The following is a 15894-nucleotide window of genomic DNA, read 5'->3' on the forward strand; positions in this document are numbered from 1 at the left end:
TGAATGGCAGAGCAGGCTGAGGGGCCATATGGTCTACTCCTGCTTCTATTTCTTATGTTAGGTTATACTAGCCAGGATTCAGGATTTCACTTACTGATTCTTTTTGGAAAGGGTAGGGTGTGAGATACTTTGCAGAAATTTTACTTGAGGGCAGTGTCTCTACAGAGTGCTTCATATAAAGATCGGCTGCAACATGATGAATAGGAAATTGTTTTGTTGTAGGCTTGTCTTGATATGGATTGAAAATGCATTTACCTTGTTTTTAAGTGAGCAGAGTTGCTGTTTTGGCTTCTCCCCTGCCTTAGGGCCCAGTGAATGGCTGATCCAGATTTTTATTCCTTTGGCTGAATTAACTGCCCTTAACTGGGATGTCGACAGGGATGCTACAGTCGACCTTGTGGAGGGGAACCATTAGTCAGGGATCCTGTTCCTGATTGCTCCATGTCAGATTGTGCCGGAGTGCAAGACATCTGGTGAGCATGTGCATGGTTGCTGTGACTGAACAGCTTGCCAACATAGAGTGGGGCAGGCTCACCTGTGAACAGTGGCTACAAGGGCCATGCATTAAAGGATGACCACTGTGTACAGAACTGCACCTCCACAAAAGGTGGAAGGAATTATTGGCGTGATCTGCTTTCATGGAGGATTCTGGTCATGTCTCTTTCACTGGTTAAAACTGTGAACATATGAACAATGATGACAGGAAAAGAGCTTTGGTCCATCCAGTCCGTCCACACCACTGTGATGCCCTGTGTTCACTATAAATACACTTCCCACACTGCCCAATTACCACAGGGTGATCTGGGAGAAGTGAAAAACCAGATTAAAAAACCCAGGCCAGTTCGGGAAAAAATGTTGATTCCTCTCCAGCACCCACAGGTGTTCAAAACTATACCAGGAGAGCCCTGTGGCCCTTATTAATGTTAAATAATATTTATTATAATATAATAATTATAAATAAAATAACAGTTACGGGTTATAAGTCCAGATAAATTGGCGTAGAAACTGGGCGCCACGGGTTGCCTTTGTCGGTGGGAGAGGTCATTGCACCTCACTGGACAGCTACCGCCTGCCTCAAACCGGGCAGCCCCCGGTCAATAAGGTTCTGTCCCGCCACAGTCTACCTGCTTCAATGGGTGCTTGGAGCTCAGGGTCATTGCCCGAAAGGTGGACTGATACACCGCACCAAACAACACGAAAAAAGGAAAGAAGGTACCAGCCCTTCGCTTTGCAAGCTGGAACGTCAGAACTATGTGTCCTGGCCTGTCGGAAGACCTTACACAAATCAACGATTCTTGGAAGACCGCCATCATTAATAACGAGCTCAGTAGACTCAATGTAGACATTGCATCACTTCAGGAGACACGCCTCCCCGCGAGTGGATCTCTAGCAGAGCAAGACTACACCTTCTTCTGGCAGGGCAGGGATCCTGAAGAACGAAGACAGCATGGAGTGGGCTTCGCCATCAGAAACTCCTTGCTCAGCATGATAGAGCCTCCCTCAAATGGCTGGGAACGCATACTGTCCATCCGACTGCTCACCACCTCTGGTCCAGTACACCTACTCAGCATCTATGCTCCAACACTCTGCTCCCCTCCTGAAGCTAAAGACCAGTTCTACGAGCAACTCCATAACATCATTAGCAGCATCCCCAACACCGAACACCTATTCCTGCTGGGGGACTTTAATGCCAGGGTTGGGGTCGACCATGACTCATGGCCCTCCTGCCTTGGGCGCTATGGCGTTGGAAGGATGAATGAGAACGGGCAGAGACTGCTTGAGTTGTGTACCTCTGCATCACCAACTCGTTCTTTCACACTAAACCATGTCACCAGGTTTCATGGAGGCACCCAAGATCGCGTCGTTGGTACCAGCTAGACCTCATTGTCACAAGGCGAGCCGCCTTAAACAGTGTTCAAATCACACGCAGCTTCCACAGTGCGGACTGCGACACCGACCACTCCCTGGTGTGCAGCAAGGTTAGACTCAGACCAAAGAAGTTGCATCATTCCAAGCAGAAGGGCCACCTGCGCATCAACACGAACAGAATTTCTCACCCACAGCTGTTACAAAAATTTCTAAATTCACTTGTAACAGCCCTTCAAAACACTCCCACAGGGGATGCTGAGACCAAGTGGGCCCACATCAGAGACGCCATCTATGAGTCAGCTTTGACCACCTACGGCAAAAGTGCGAAGAGAAATGCAGACTGGTTTCAATCTCATAATGAAGAGCTGGAACCTGTCATAGCCGCTAAGCGCATTGCACTGTTGAACTACAAGAAAGACCCCAGCGATTTAACATCCGCAGCACTTAAAGCAGCCAGAAGCACTGCACAAAGAACAGCCAGGCGCTGCGCAAACGACTACTGGCAACACCTATGCAGTCATATTCAGCTGGCCTCAGACACCGGAAACATCAGGGGAATGTATGATGGCATGAAGCGAGCTCTTGGGCCAACCATCAAGAAGATCGCCCCCCTCAAATCTAAATCAGGGGACATAATCACTGACCAACACAAACAAATGGACCGCTGGGTTGAGCACTACCTAGAACTGTACTCCAGGGAGAATGCTGTCACTGAGACTGCCCTCAATGCAGCCCAGCCTCTGCCAGTCATGGATGAGCTGGACATGCAGCCAACCAAATCAGAACTCAGTGATGCCATTGATTCTCTAGCCAGCGGAAAAGCCCCTGGGAAGGACAGCATTACCCCTGAAATAATCAAGAGTGCCAAGCCTGCTATACTCTCAGCACCCCATGAACTGCTTTGCCTGTGCTGGGACGAGGGAGCAGTACCTCAGGACATGCGCGATGCCAATATCATCACCCTCTACAAAAACAAAGGTGACTGCGGTGACTGCAACAACTACCATGGAATCTCCCTGCTCAGCATAGTGAGGAAAGTCTTTGCTCGAGTCGCTCTGAACAGGCTCCAGAAGCTGGCCGAGCGCGTCTACCCTGAGGCACAGTGTGGCTTTCGTGCAGAGAGATCGACCGTTGACATGCTGTTCTCCCTTCGTCAGATGCAGGAGAAATGCCGTGAACAACAGATGCCCCTCTACATTGCTTTCATTGATCTCACCAAAGCCTTTGACCTCGTCAGCAGACGTGGTCTCTTCAGACTACTAGAAAAGATTGGATGCCCACCAAAGCTACTAAGTATCATCACCTCATTCCATGACAATATGAAAGGCACAATTCAACATGGTGGCTCCTCCTCAGAGCCCTTTCCTATCCTGAGTGGCGTGAAACAGGGCTGTGTTCTCGCACCCACACTTTTTGGGATTTTCTTCTCCCTGCTGCTTTCACATGCTTTCAAGTCCTCTGAAGAAGGAATTTTCCTCCACACAAGATCAGGGGGCAGGTTGTTCAACCTTGCCCGTCTAAGAGCGAAGTCCAAAGTACGGAAAGTCCTCATCAGGGAACTCCTCTTTGCTGACGATGCTGCTTTAACATCCCACACAGAAGAGTGCCTGCAGAGTCTCATCGACAGGTTTGCGGCTGCCTGCAATGAATTTGGCCTAACCATCAGCCTCAAGAAAACAAACATCATGGGGCAGGATGTCAGAAATGCTCCATCCATCAATATTGGCGACCACGCTCTGGAAGTGGTTCAAGAGTTCACCTACCTAGTTCACCTAACTATCACCAGTAACCTGTCTCTAGATGCAGAAATCAAAAAGCGCATGGGAAAGGCTTCCACTGCTATGTCCAGACTGGCCAAGAGAGTGTGGGAAAATGGCGCACTGACACGGAGCACAAAAGTCCGAGTGTATCAGGCCTGTGTCCTCAGTACCTTGCTCTATGGCAGCGAGTCCTGGACAACGTATGTCAGCCAAGAGCGACGCCTCAATTCATTCCATCTTTGCTGCCTCCGGAGAATACTTGGCATCAGGTGGCAGGACCGTATCTCCAACACAGAAGTCCTCGAGGCGGCCAACATCCCCAGCTTGTACACACTACTGAGTCAGCGGCGCTTGAGATGGCTTGGCCATGTGAGCCGCATGGAAGATGGCAGGATCCCCAAAGACACATTGTACAGCGAGCTCGCCACTGGTATCAGACCCACCGGCCGTCCATGTCTCCGCTATAAAGACGTCTGAAAACGCGACATGAAATCCTGTGACATTGATCACAAGTCGTGGGAGTCAGTTGCCAGCGTTCGCCAGAGCTGGCGGGCAGCCATAAAGGCGGGGCTAAAATGTGGCGAGTCGAAGAGACTTAGTAGTTGGCAGGAAAAAAGACAGAGGTGCAAGGGGAGAGCCAACTGTGTAACAGCCCCGACAAACAAATTTCTCTGCAGCACCTGTGGAAGAGCCTGTCACTCTAGAATTTGCCTTTATAGCCACTCCAGGCGCTGCTTCACAAACCACTGACCACCTCCAGGCGCGTATCCATTGTCTCTCAAGATAAGGAGGCCCAAAAGAATTTACCTTTTATACCAGGTGATATCCGTCCCAGCCAGAAATAGGTCCAGCTTTCGCTTGAAGGAATTCAGTGAATCAGTTTTCACCGCTCAATCCAGCACCTACTTCCCAGGTCCACTATTTTCTGGATAAAGAACCACCTCCTGATGTCTAACCTGTGATCTGATACAGCTTAAAATTGTGACACCTATTTAATTGGAGCAAACTGTCAACTTGAACATAATCTGCTCCCTTCATCACCTTATAAACTTTGATTAAAGCACCCCTGAGTCTGTGCTTCTCCCTGGATTAGAGTCCCAGCTCTTTTAACCTATTTTGATAACTACGATGCTTCAAACTGGACCTTCCTCTGCACCTTTTCCAAAGCCTCAATTTCACTTAGCATCTGAGGAGAATAAAACTGGACACAGTAGTCTGACAGGGGTCTGATCAAGGTCTTTTACAAGGACTAAATGGTGTGCTTAAATAGGATTAATTGTCTGTGGCTACCTTCCTGAAGGTGTTTGAAATAAGCAAGTGCGAAATACATTTGCTGAAGCTTATGTGACCACACTGTTATGTGAGTTCTTGCTTGCAGTCGTCTGTTGTGTTTCTGACCTTGGCCACATGGGGACTTGGGGCCATGCCATCGCAGGAGGAGGGATCAGTCAGTGATGGAGTCCTCTCCAAAACTGTGCCTTTTTCATCTGGCTGGTCCAGAGTTGTATCGATGGAGCCTTTGTGGCTGAGCTGGGTGTGTGAGTTGAGAACACCAGGACACTGAGAGTAAAACAAAATTCCTCCAGGAGGAAGGGGGGCTCATACATACTCGCACTCAACTTTAAAAAAAATATTGGTGCAGTCTCTGCCCATTGCTCTGTGCTCAGGATCATTCTGCACCTTGAGCAGGTGCTGCATTGCCTGCTTGCACTAGTAAAGCAATGTTACCATTTGCTTGGTATGTTCTTGGAGATAAATGTTCTGTGTTAAACAAGAACAACTTGCATTTATATAGTAAAAGCAAAGTACTGCAGATGTTGGAAATCTGAAATAAAAACAGAAAATGCTGGCAATACTCTGCAGGTCAGGCATCATCTGTGGAGAGAGAAACAGAGTTCATGTTTCAGGTTGTGACCTTTCATCAGAACTGGCCTGAAGCAAGGAACCAGAAATGTACACAGCTGCTGACATTTTGAGCATTCAGCCCTTCGATGGCTTGTGCATCATTTTCCTAGTCAGCAGGGGAAAACTGATCACCAGGAAAGGACAGCTGTGATCGCAACTTTCAGACCACTGAGATGCACAGGATAGGGTGCATGTAGTTTGTGCTGTGCAATTCTCCTTGTATTTGGGACACTTTCTCCAGTGCTGGGAACCACTTACATCACCGGTACTCAAAGGGAGTTCTGTACAATATAAAGCAACTATTGGTGGCCTGTTGCAAGCTGACCTTTTGAGTCGGAAGGTTGTTGGTTCAAGCGATGTACTAGGACCTGAGCAATGTAATCTAGGCTGACCCTTCAGTGCCATGTATAGAACTTGGTGGAAATTGCTATCCTTGAGAGACTGAGGTCCCATCTGCCTGATTGGTTTAGGTGGATGTTGAAGAACCTCAGTATTATTCAAAGATGAGCGAGGAGTTCTGGTCAACAATCATCCTTTAACCTTAAACCAGAGTCACCAAAAACAGCTCAATTAGTCACTCACCTCTATTATTTGTGTGATCTTTACCCAGTTGAAGTTACCTTAATGATTTGATGGTTAAGGTAGTAAGTAGTTAAACCAGATTGACCAGGGATGTTGCAGGTTCAGTCATTTGTTGAGAGCCGACATTATGAGCCTCACTGCATTTCAGAGTAAAATATTCTATGTGAAGCACTTTTGAGATATTTGTAATTAATATGATGAGGGATTACATAAATACAAGTCATCTTTATAATCTCAGCTGGGGTGAACTGCAGATCGCCTCTGCACCTTCTGCGCCAGGGAAAGAAGTAGCAGCCAATATGAAGGGTGAGGCCCAAGTTGACAGCAAGGATAGGTAGAGGTTAGTAACAGCAATCAGGCCAGGTTTGTGACTCAGCTGATGCATAGTGCCACTTTGTTCCAAGAGGACTGAAAGATAAGTGTAGTTATAAATTAAACATACCCTACACTTCAAATTTACATGTGTAGGTGCGATAAGGAAAGTGTAGCTGACCTTCCTCAAAGCACAGGCTGTTTCTGATATTTATCTAGATTGCCAGCAGATCTTCTGTGGAATTGTCCATGCATAGTCTGGAATTTGCAGCACAGTTGTTTAGCTACGAATCTGGCTTGTCCCTTTACTGACTGTACGTGGATTCTCACTGTGGGAAAGGTTAAACAGGTAAATGCAGTTAACTCAAGCTGTTGTGAAGTCATGAGGTTAAACCATGGCTAAATTTTGGCAGTCACTGTTTTTGGCCGGCTGGACTATTGAGCCGACTTCGGCACGCCGCACTTCAGGAAGAATGGGAAGTCCATAGAGAGGGTGCAGAGGAGATTTACCAGAATGATACCAGGGATGACCAGTTAATGTGGGGAGACTAGAGAAGCTGGAACTATTCTCAGCATAGAAGATTAAAGGGAGATTTGATGAATATGTTCAAAACTATGAAGAGTTTTGTTAGAGTATATAAGGCAAAACTGTTTCGTGTGGCAGAAGGGTCAGTAGCCAGAGGACACAGATTTAAAATAATTGACAGAGGAACCAGCAGGGAGGTGAAGAGAAATTGTTTTGTGCAGCAAGTTATGATCTGAAGTCCACTTCCTGAAAGGGTGGTGGAAGCAGATTCAGTTTTATCTTTCAAAAGGGAATTGGGTATATATACTTGAAAAGGCAAAATTTGCAGGGCTTTTGGGGAAAGCAGGGGAGGGAGACTAATTGAATAATTCTTCATGTGCTCGCTGACCTACATTGGTCCCTGGTTAAGCAAAGCCTTGATTTTAAGGTTCTCATCCTTGTTTTCAAAACCTTCCATGTCTGTGACGTCCTATAGCCCCAACCCTCCGAGATATCTGCGCTCCTCTAATTCTGGCTCCTTAGCATCCCTGATTTTAATCGCTGCACCATTGGTGGGCATGTCTTTAGCTGCCTACGCTCTGGAAGTCCCTCCCTAAACCTCTCCACCTTTAAGACACTCCTTAAAACCTGCCTTTTTGACCAAGCTTTTGATCATTTGCCCTTATGTTGCTCAATGTCAAATTGTTTTATAATGCTCTGGTGAAGCACTTCTGTGACATTTTATTGCATTAAATACACTAATATAAATACAAATTTCAAACTGTTGGCATTGGCACAAGGAGCTGAATGGCTGTCTTCTCTGCTGCATAATTATATAACACTGGAAAAATTCTTGTCCATTTGCAGTCTTCAGGTCAGAAGCACCCAGCAGGAGTTGACTGGCTTTTACCCTTTTTAAAAGATTGTTTTGCATCTGTAGAAAAGTACAATGACTGGACTGTGATTTGTGGAATGTGACGAGTAAAGACCAGATGTACCATTCTTATACATGTGTAGCACAACAGATCTCCAGTGGTGCTGCTCACAGTAAGCCAGAGAATGTTCTCCTCCAAAAGACCAAGAGAATGTACATTGGTAGTGCACAATGTGTTCTGCTGCTGAGGTATGTGGTGGAGGGGGCGTGGGTGGTAGTGGTGGGCAGTTGCTTTAAGTTTGCAGGGAATAATTGCTTTGCAATCTTGAAATCAAGATGGGGGCCAATAACAGGCCAAACGGCTTTCAGTCTCAACTGCTTGATAAGATCGAGGCTTATGCAATCACAGTGTAATTGCTGTTAGGTCAATAATCTTTGCAGCTTGGAATGTGTTCATTGTTTCTGAGCCAGTCTGAAACTAATCAGCATTTTGAGAATGTTATGCAGCTGTGATAAAGAATAAGTCTATCGGTATTTAGTTTTAGTATGTTACAGGTCTCTCTCTCTCCCAACACTTCCCCCCTCCTCTGTACCCACTCCCTAATTTCATCCCTCTCTCCAATACCCTTTTCTTTGCAAGTCTGATCCTGCATATGCTCAAAATGTACTGATGGGTTACATTCCTTCAATAGTTCCGGGGAAAATATGTGATCAAAGCCTAGGCTTTTGAAACTGAAAGCCAAGCTCACATGCAGATGCCTTGCAATTACAACTTGGTAATGCAGGTATTAAAAGACATGAAAGACAATTCAGCAGGCAGATTTAATCATATTCTTATGAAAATATGTTTTATAAAGCTTATTTTGGTCATTAGAAATTTAAATTACTGTGAAATAAAAATTGGGCAATTTTGTTATTCCTAAAAGCTTTTTGAGCAGTCTCACTGATTTGCCTTTTCCATGTGTTTGTTTTAATTTATTGGTTCTGACTGTTTTTCATAATTCTGTAGTAGTTTTGCTGTGGCTGCTTTCCTCGTGTTTGATTTGCATCTATTAAATTTTGATATGCTACTGTTTTACTTTGAGCTGGTCCACAACATGATAGTGAAATGTTGATTTTACAGGAGTGCCAGCAAACAGCAAGTGCACGCAGGTGCAAGACTTTTCATGTATAACCAGCAGATTTTCTGCCACATTGCTCTCAGGGAGTTGGAGCATTTGCTGATTTATGACAATTGAGATGCCAAGTCATGTAACATGTAATCATGGCCTCTGATTCATGGTGACTGGATAAGTCAAAATTTGTTCCATCAAATCAACCAAGTGTAATGGGAAAGTGTTATAGGAAGATTGTGCTGTATGCAAAACCTCTGTAACATGTACAGGGTGAGTCAGGGAACAAGCCATTTTCCAAAAATGAGAGGTCCTTCTGGCACGTGATATTGAAGCCACTGGTTTACAGTGCCTGAATCAAATGGTATTCTGGAATTTTTAGTGGTGCTTTGGAGATTGAATTCCACAACTTTTTGAAAAGTATATTTGACTTTTATACACATATATTATCTCTATTAAATTTTTACTTTTGGCAGTTAAAGCAAGATAGTGTGCAAGGTTGTGAGTTGTTTAGACCTGTATCTAGTGGTAAAAGAAAATGGAGCATCTGTGCTTCAATAGCATGGTCTTGAAGTTTGGCAGCAATAAGGAAGTGTAGAAGAGCATGCCAGGAGCAACTGAATATAAAGTGCCAACCTGGTGCAGGTACACTGCAGGACTATGTGTGCTAAACTACAATAACAGCATTTTACAAACAGAGCTAAGTGATATCACAACCAATGGATCAGGTCAAAACTCTGAAATTCCGCCACATCCAGGAATGAACTAAGCAGCTATCAGGAGGTTGAGGCTCCAAAGACATGTCCATCCTCAAACATGGTGGAGCCCAGCATATGCAACCATCTTCAGCCAGACTCCTGGAGCAGATGATCCTTTTTGGCCTTCTCCTGAGCTCCACTGCCATTACAGATGCCAGTCTTCAGCTAATTTGATTTCTTTAAAGTGCCAAAAACCATAAAATTTGACTGCACCAGGAAGAAAGCAAACAAGCAGTCTCAACAGGCCAGCGGTGAAGGGAGGGTGGGGGAGCAGACGGTGGTGGGGGTGATGCGGCAGACTGGTAGGCAGCTCCAGCAGGCCAGCGGAGGGAGTGCTGGTGGGCAGTCCCTGAAAGTTTTGAATAATTGTTTACCTTACTGCTGTCCAAACACAGAAATTGGAATGCTGGCTGCATCCTGGGACCATGGAGAGACTGTGGCAATGTAATGTCAACATATCTGTGGGGAATTGGAGCATCTGAAGTGCCACCTTGTAGTCGGAGTGAATCATGTTAGTGTGGTGGTGATTCTTGATGGCTAACAGCTGCTTTCTTAACAATGGGACATCTAATGACAGGGTGATGGTGCCCAAATGTGTACCTTGTTACGACCAAGTCGGGAGGAGTGCACAGTTTATTCTAGTTCCACTTCTCCGCAGGTCACAACATATATTTAAATTTTTTCCACTTACTGATACGGTTAATCATAGACTCCATTTTTATCCCAGAATAAAACACACTAACCAGGTTTCTTTAATAAACAACAAAATTATCAGTTTGTTATAAACCAATTCTTAACCAGTAACGTAGCAAAGCATAAACACACAGATTGAAATATAAAAGTTCCTTTTTTTTAACCTTAGCCCCCCTCTCATACACTCTCATGCACACACTGGAAAAAGTAGGGATTTACTCTGTAGAGCTTTAGTACCAAAAAAAACCACACTTAAAAAAAAAATGTTGGCCAAAATACTTGCTAACTCTTGAAGAAAAAAAGAGAAGATATGATGTCAGATGTCCTTTTTGGTTTGGCATCCCAAATACGTATAGACGGCTGTCACTGGGATCTTCCTAGAACAATTCTTGTCAGGCGATGTTGAAGATCAGTTTGTGCTTTCCAGGAAAATGCAGTGATGGGATTCAGGCAGCCTCTTACACTTGCTTCTCAGGAGATGGAAAACCGGCAGGCTTTTTCCAAGAGCTTGAACAAACTGAGCTGGGGTTTTGCTCCCTTGGAAAATTTTCTCAGACTGTCTTTTCAAACCTTTGTCCATATCCCAACTCACTGTCCAAAGCGAAACCAAAACCAATGTCACAAGAATCAAGCCTGCAGACCCTTATAAGTCTTGACCTGTCACTTCTTCATAAACATCTTTCCCCAAGTCAAAAACAACCCCTGCTGGGTAATTATTAGTAGACAGGTGCAGTCCAGTAACTGTTCACAATCCAGACCTCTCGGTGACCCTGGAAAAAAAAATCCATGGACTCCTTTTCAGTTTTAAATCACAAGTTTTCAAAATTTAACAAAAAAGGAAGCACTCGTAACAACCTTTTAACATAGCAAAAGACTACAGGGGATGTTCAATCTTTACAATGGAGCATGCAAAAACATGTACTGATATATTGCGCAGAGCTTCCAAAGCATTGCACATGAAGATTCAAAGATGAGTGTAGCCTTAGATAAAGTGGTGTTGGAGAACTGGTAATTTTTAGATGAAAGTGTGCAGATATAATTCAATCCCTGTTTTAAAGTATATTTTCTCATTTTTTATAGTTCCTTTATAAATTCCATTTGTGGCTTTCTATCCCATCATCTAAGTCGTTAATAAATACAGTGAATAGTTGAGGCTCCCGCATAGATCCCTGTGGGATGCCACTAGTCACATTACAGTACTTGCCTATCATCCCTACTCTGTCTCCTGCTGCTCATTCAATCTCCAAACACCCCCGAACCAAGTCAATAATTTGCCTTCAATTCCGTGAGGCTTTAACTCTAGCTAACAGTCTCTTCTGAGTGACTTTATCAAATGCTTTCTGGAAGTCCATATACATAACATCCATATGCATACCCTTGTGTACTACTTCAGCCCCCTGTTCAAAAAATTGAATCAGGCATGACTGATCCTTTACAAATCTTTGCTTGCTCTTTCTGACTAGCTGAAAATTTTCAAGCTGTTCAGTCACGCTATCCTTAATTATAGACTCTAGGAGCTTCCCGACAACAGATGCTAGGCTAACCGGTCTATAATTCCCTGGTTTCTCACCTTTCTTAAATAGCAGAGTGCTGTGTGCAATTTTCCAATCTAAAGGAATGGTTCCTGTATCGGGAATTTAGGAAGATTATAGTTAGGGTATCTGGAATGTTCTCGCCTACTTCCTGTGATGAAAACCATCAGGTCCCTGGGATTGTCACTGTTTAATGCCCATTATTTTCTTCATTACTGTTAATTTGCTTATGTTAATTTTGATGAGTCCCATCTTTGATTCAATATTAGTTTCCTTGGGACGTCTGACATGCTGACCTCTTCCTTTACCATAAATATTGATGCAAAGTAACTATTTACCATGTCTGCAATTTCTTGCTTTTCATTTATGATATCGTCAGTTTTTTAGGGGCCCACGTTGCTCTTAACCAGCATCTTTCTGCTAATATAATTGTAAACGTTTGTTGTGTTAATTTTGATATTCCTTGTAAGTTTCTTTTTATACTCCCTTTTGTAGCTCTTATTATCTGTTCTGTCACCCTTTGCTGATCTTTGTAACTTTCCCATGTGCCAGGGACTGTGCTATGTTTTGCATTCTTGTGTGCTTTCTTTTGTAGTTATATGCTGTCACTTAACTCTTTAGTCATCCATGGCTGTTTCTTTTGTCAAGTCGAACTTTTGCCCCTTGTGGTGTTTTACCCATTAACAGATTTGCCCAGTTTACTGTGAACCGTTGCGGATTCATCCTGTTGAAATCGGCCTTAACTAAATCTAGAATCATTGCTGTTCCGTGTTTATCCTTTTTCGAACAAAATGTTGAACTCCATTATATTTTGATTGCTATTAGATAAATGTTCATACACCATTAGGCTGTTGGCTAAATCTGCCTCATTGCTAATATGGCCTACCCCCTTGTTGTTTGTAGGACAAAGATTGGAGAATTGCACAGGGGCATGTGCAAAAGATTCATAGCCATGTTCAGATTATAAGAGGTTTTATTGTTACACCCTGAACGAGCGATCACTAAGTTATGACTTAGACAACGTATCTCCCATATTATCTGTTCATATGTCAGTTCTATGTTGGATGTGTATAAAATATGTCACATATTAGCTGCATTTTATTTGCAGCTAGTAAACAAAAAGACTTGCAAGACTTGCATTTATATAGTGTCTTTCACGACCTCAAGACTACCCAAAGCACTTTCCAGCCAATGAAATACTGTTGAAGTGTAGTCACATTAGTAATGTAGGAAATGTGGGCCACAATTCATTTTATATATAGCCCCATTACATAGTGAATATGGAATACACCATTGTATTTTTGCGTGTCATAAGTAAAAATGGGTTTTTCACATTAGCTGTGTAATACAAGAACCTGCATTATGGTGAAGTCTTGTCTTTGTACTGTGGGCAGAAGTGACGCTTTAGAGATGAATTAAACTATAGACTAACGGAAAAGAGGTGGCGTTCCATTAAACCACATCCTAAAGTTCTGTTACTTCTCAACTGCTGTGTGAGCAAAAAGGGAAAAGTTTACTAAGATGCTGACAACTCAGCCCAAAATAAACATGGCTTCTGGACCGAGTTAGTATTTGAAGAGTTATGTTGAGAGTTCTGTATAATTGCGTAATGTCATGCAGTGTGGCACAGAAGAACCAGTTCTGTTCCTGATTGATGTGGTGTTAACTGGCTTGAACTTTAGGTAACAGCAGGGGCAATACAGTTGGCCTGTGTACACCTGGGCTATGGAGGGGAGAAAGGATTCAGCTCAGGTTCCTGCTCTTGATTGCTAAACAATGATTGTGGATCTGGCTCACTTAAGCTGCATTCAGTAAGGCTGTTAAAACTCAGTCAGGGTTTTGCGTGAAACATGGATCACAACCCATAAGAAATTTAGTATGAGTTGTTGGTGGGGTTGGTGATAGTTATGGGGTGCGGTGATGGGGGGGGGGGGGTATGGTACTGATAAAGGAAAGGTTGGAGGGATGGTGGGAAGGACGAGAGAGTAAATGGAAGCCATAGTGGTGCCCCTTTTGGTTAAAGAAGCATGACTCCAGAGCAAATTCTGTGAACAAAAGCAACCTATACACAGCGCTTGTAACATAATAAAAGGCCCCGAGGTGCTTCACAGGAGTGGTATCAAATAAAATTCAACACTGAGACAGATAAGGAGATATTGGGATGAATGACCAAAAGCTTGGTCAAAGAGGTAATGTCTTAAAGGAGGAAAGAGAGCTGGAGAGGTTTAGGGCGGGAATTCAGAGCTTAGGGCCTTGGCAGCTGAAGGCACAGCCGCCAGTAGTGGAGGGATTAAAATCAGGGTTGCTCAAGTGGCCAGAATTGAAAGAGCACAGATATCTCTGATTGTAGGGCTGGAGGAGATTAGAGGTAGGGAGGGCCGAGGCAATGGAGGAATTTGAAAACCAGGATGAGGATTTTAAAATTGAGGTGTTGCTTAACTGGGAGCCATATAAGTCAGTGAGTGCAGGGGTGAGGGGCTTGTTGCGAGATAAGATATGGGCAGCAGCATTTTGGATGACCTCACATTTACTGGGGGTGGAAGATGGGAGGCCGGCCAGGAGTGCATTGGAATAGTCTAGTCTGAATGTAATAAAGGCATGGTGAAGGTTACAGCAGCAGATGAACAGAAATGGGGTTGGAGTTGGGCAATGTTATGGAGGTCGAAATAGTTGATCTTAATGATGGCATGGGTATGTGATCGGAAGCTCATCTCTGCATCAAATATAATGCCAAGGTTGTGGACAGTCTTTTACAGCCTCAGACAGTTACCAAGGAAGAGGGATGGAATCAGTAGCTAGGGACATGTTTGTGGCAGGGCCCAGCGACAATGGCTGTGGTCTTCCCAATATTAAGTTGGAGGAAAATTTCTGCTCATTCAGCAGAAGGACAAGCAGTCTCACAATTTAGAGATAATAGAGGGTCGAGATGAGTGTTGGTGAGAATCGTAGAATGGTTGCAACAAAGAAGAAGGTCATTTGGCCCATTGAGTCCCTGCCAGCGCTCTGAGCAGCTTAGCTATTCCCACTGTCCTGCCCTTTCCCTGTAGCTGTGTACATTTTTTCTCTTCAGGTGCTTATCAAGTTCCCTTTTGAAAGCCTCAATTGAATCAGCCTCCACTCAATGCAATGCATTCAGATTGTAACGAAGTGCTGGATAATAAAGGTTTCCCTCATGCCACTTTTGGTTCTTCTGTAAATCACCTTAAATCTGTGTCCTCTGGTTCTTGACCCTTCTGCCAATGGGAACAATTTCTATCTATCTACTCTGTCTATACTCCTCATGATTTTGAACACCTCTATCAAATCTCCTTTCACCTTTCTCTTGAAGGAGAACATCCCCAGCTTCCTCAGTCTATCCACATAATTGAAGTCCCTCATGCATTGAAAAATTCTCGTAAATCTTTTCTGCACCCTCTCTGAAGCCTTCACATCCTTCCCAATGTTGGGTGCCCAGCATTGCACACAATACTGCAGTTGAGGCTGAACCAGTGTTTTATAAAGGTTCAAGGTAACTTCCTTGCCTTTGTAATCTATGCCTTTATTTATAAAGCCCAGGATGTATGAGGTGATGCATTTGGGGAGGTCAAACAAGGCAAAGGAATACACGATAAATGGGAAAATACTGAGAAGTGTAGAAGAAGTGAAGGACCTTGGAGTGAATGTCCACAGATCCCTGAAGGTAGCAGGAAAGGTCAATAAGGTAGTTAAGAAGGCTTATGGAATCCTTTCCTTTATTAGTCGAGGTGTAGAATATAAGAGCAGGGAGGTTATGCTGGAACTGTATAACTCATTGGTTCGGTCACAATTTGAGTACTGTGTGCAGTTCTGGTCACCTCATTACAGATAGGATGTAATTGCGCTAGAGAGGGTACAGAGGAGATTTATAAGGATATTGCCAGGACTGGAGAAATGCAGCTCTGAGGAAAGATTGGACAGGCTGGGGTTGTTCTCCTTGGAACAGAGAAGACGGAGGGGAGATCTGATTGAAATGT

At 44.0% G+C, this 15894-nt stretch overlaps 1 protein-coding gene across 1 annotated transcript in view; it reads left to right on the forward strand.

Annotated features, from left to right (window-relative positions):
• The first annotated feature begins 7873 nt into the window (after positions 1-7873).
• Positions 7874-15894, forward strand: part of traf6 (TNF receptor-associated factor 6) — a 53527-nt gene continuing 45506 nt past the window's right edge. Inside the window, exon 1 of the mRNA XM_068045951.1 lies at positions 7874-8056. The gene's annotated coding sequence lies outside the window, so the exon portion shown is untranslated. The remainder of the gene's footprint in view (positions 8057-15894) is intronic.

The sequence above is a fragment of the Heterodontus francisci genome, chromosome 14 (assembly GCF_036365525.1).
Source record: "Heterodontus francisci isolate sHetFra1 chromosome 14, sHetFra1.hap1, whole genome shotgun sequence".
NCBI classification, from domain to species: Eukaryota; Metazoa; Chordata; class Chondrichthyes; order Heterodontiformes; family Heterodontidae; genus Heterodontus; species Heterodontus francisci.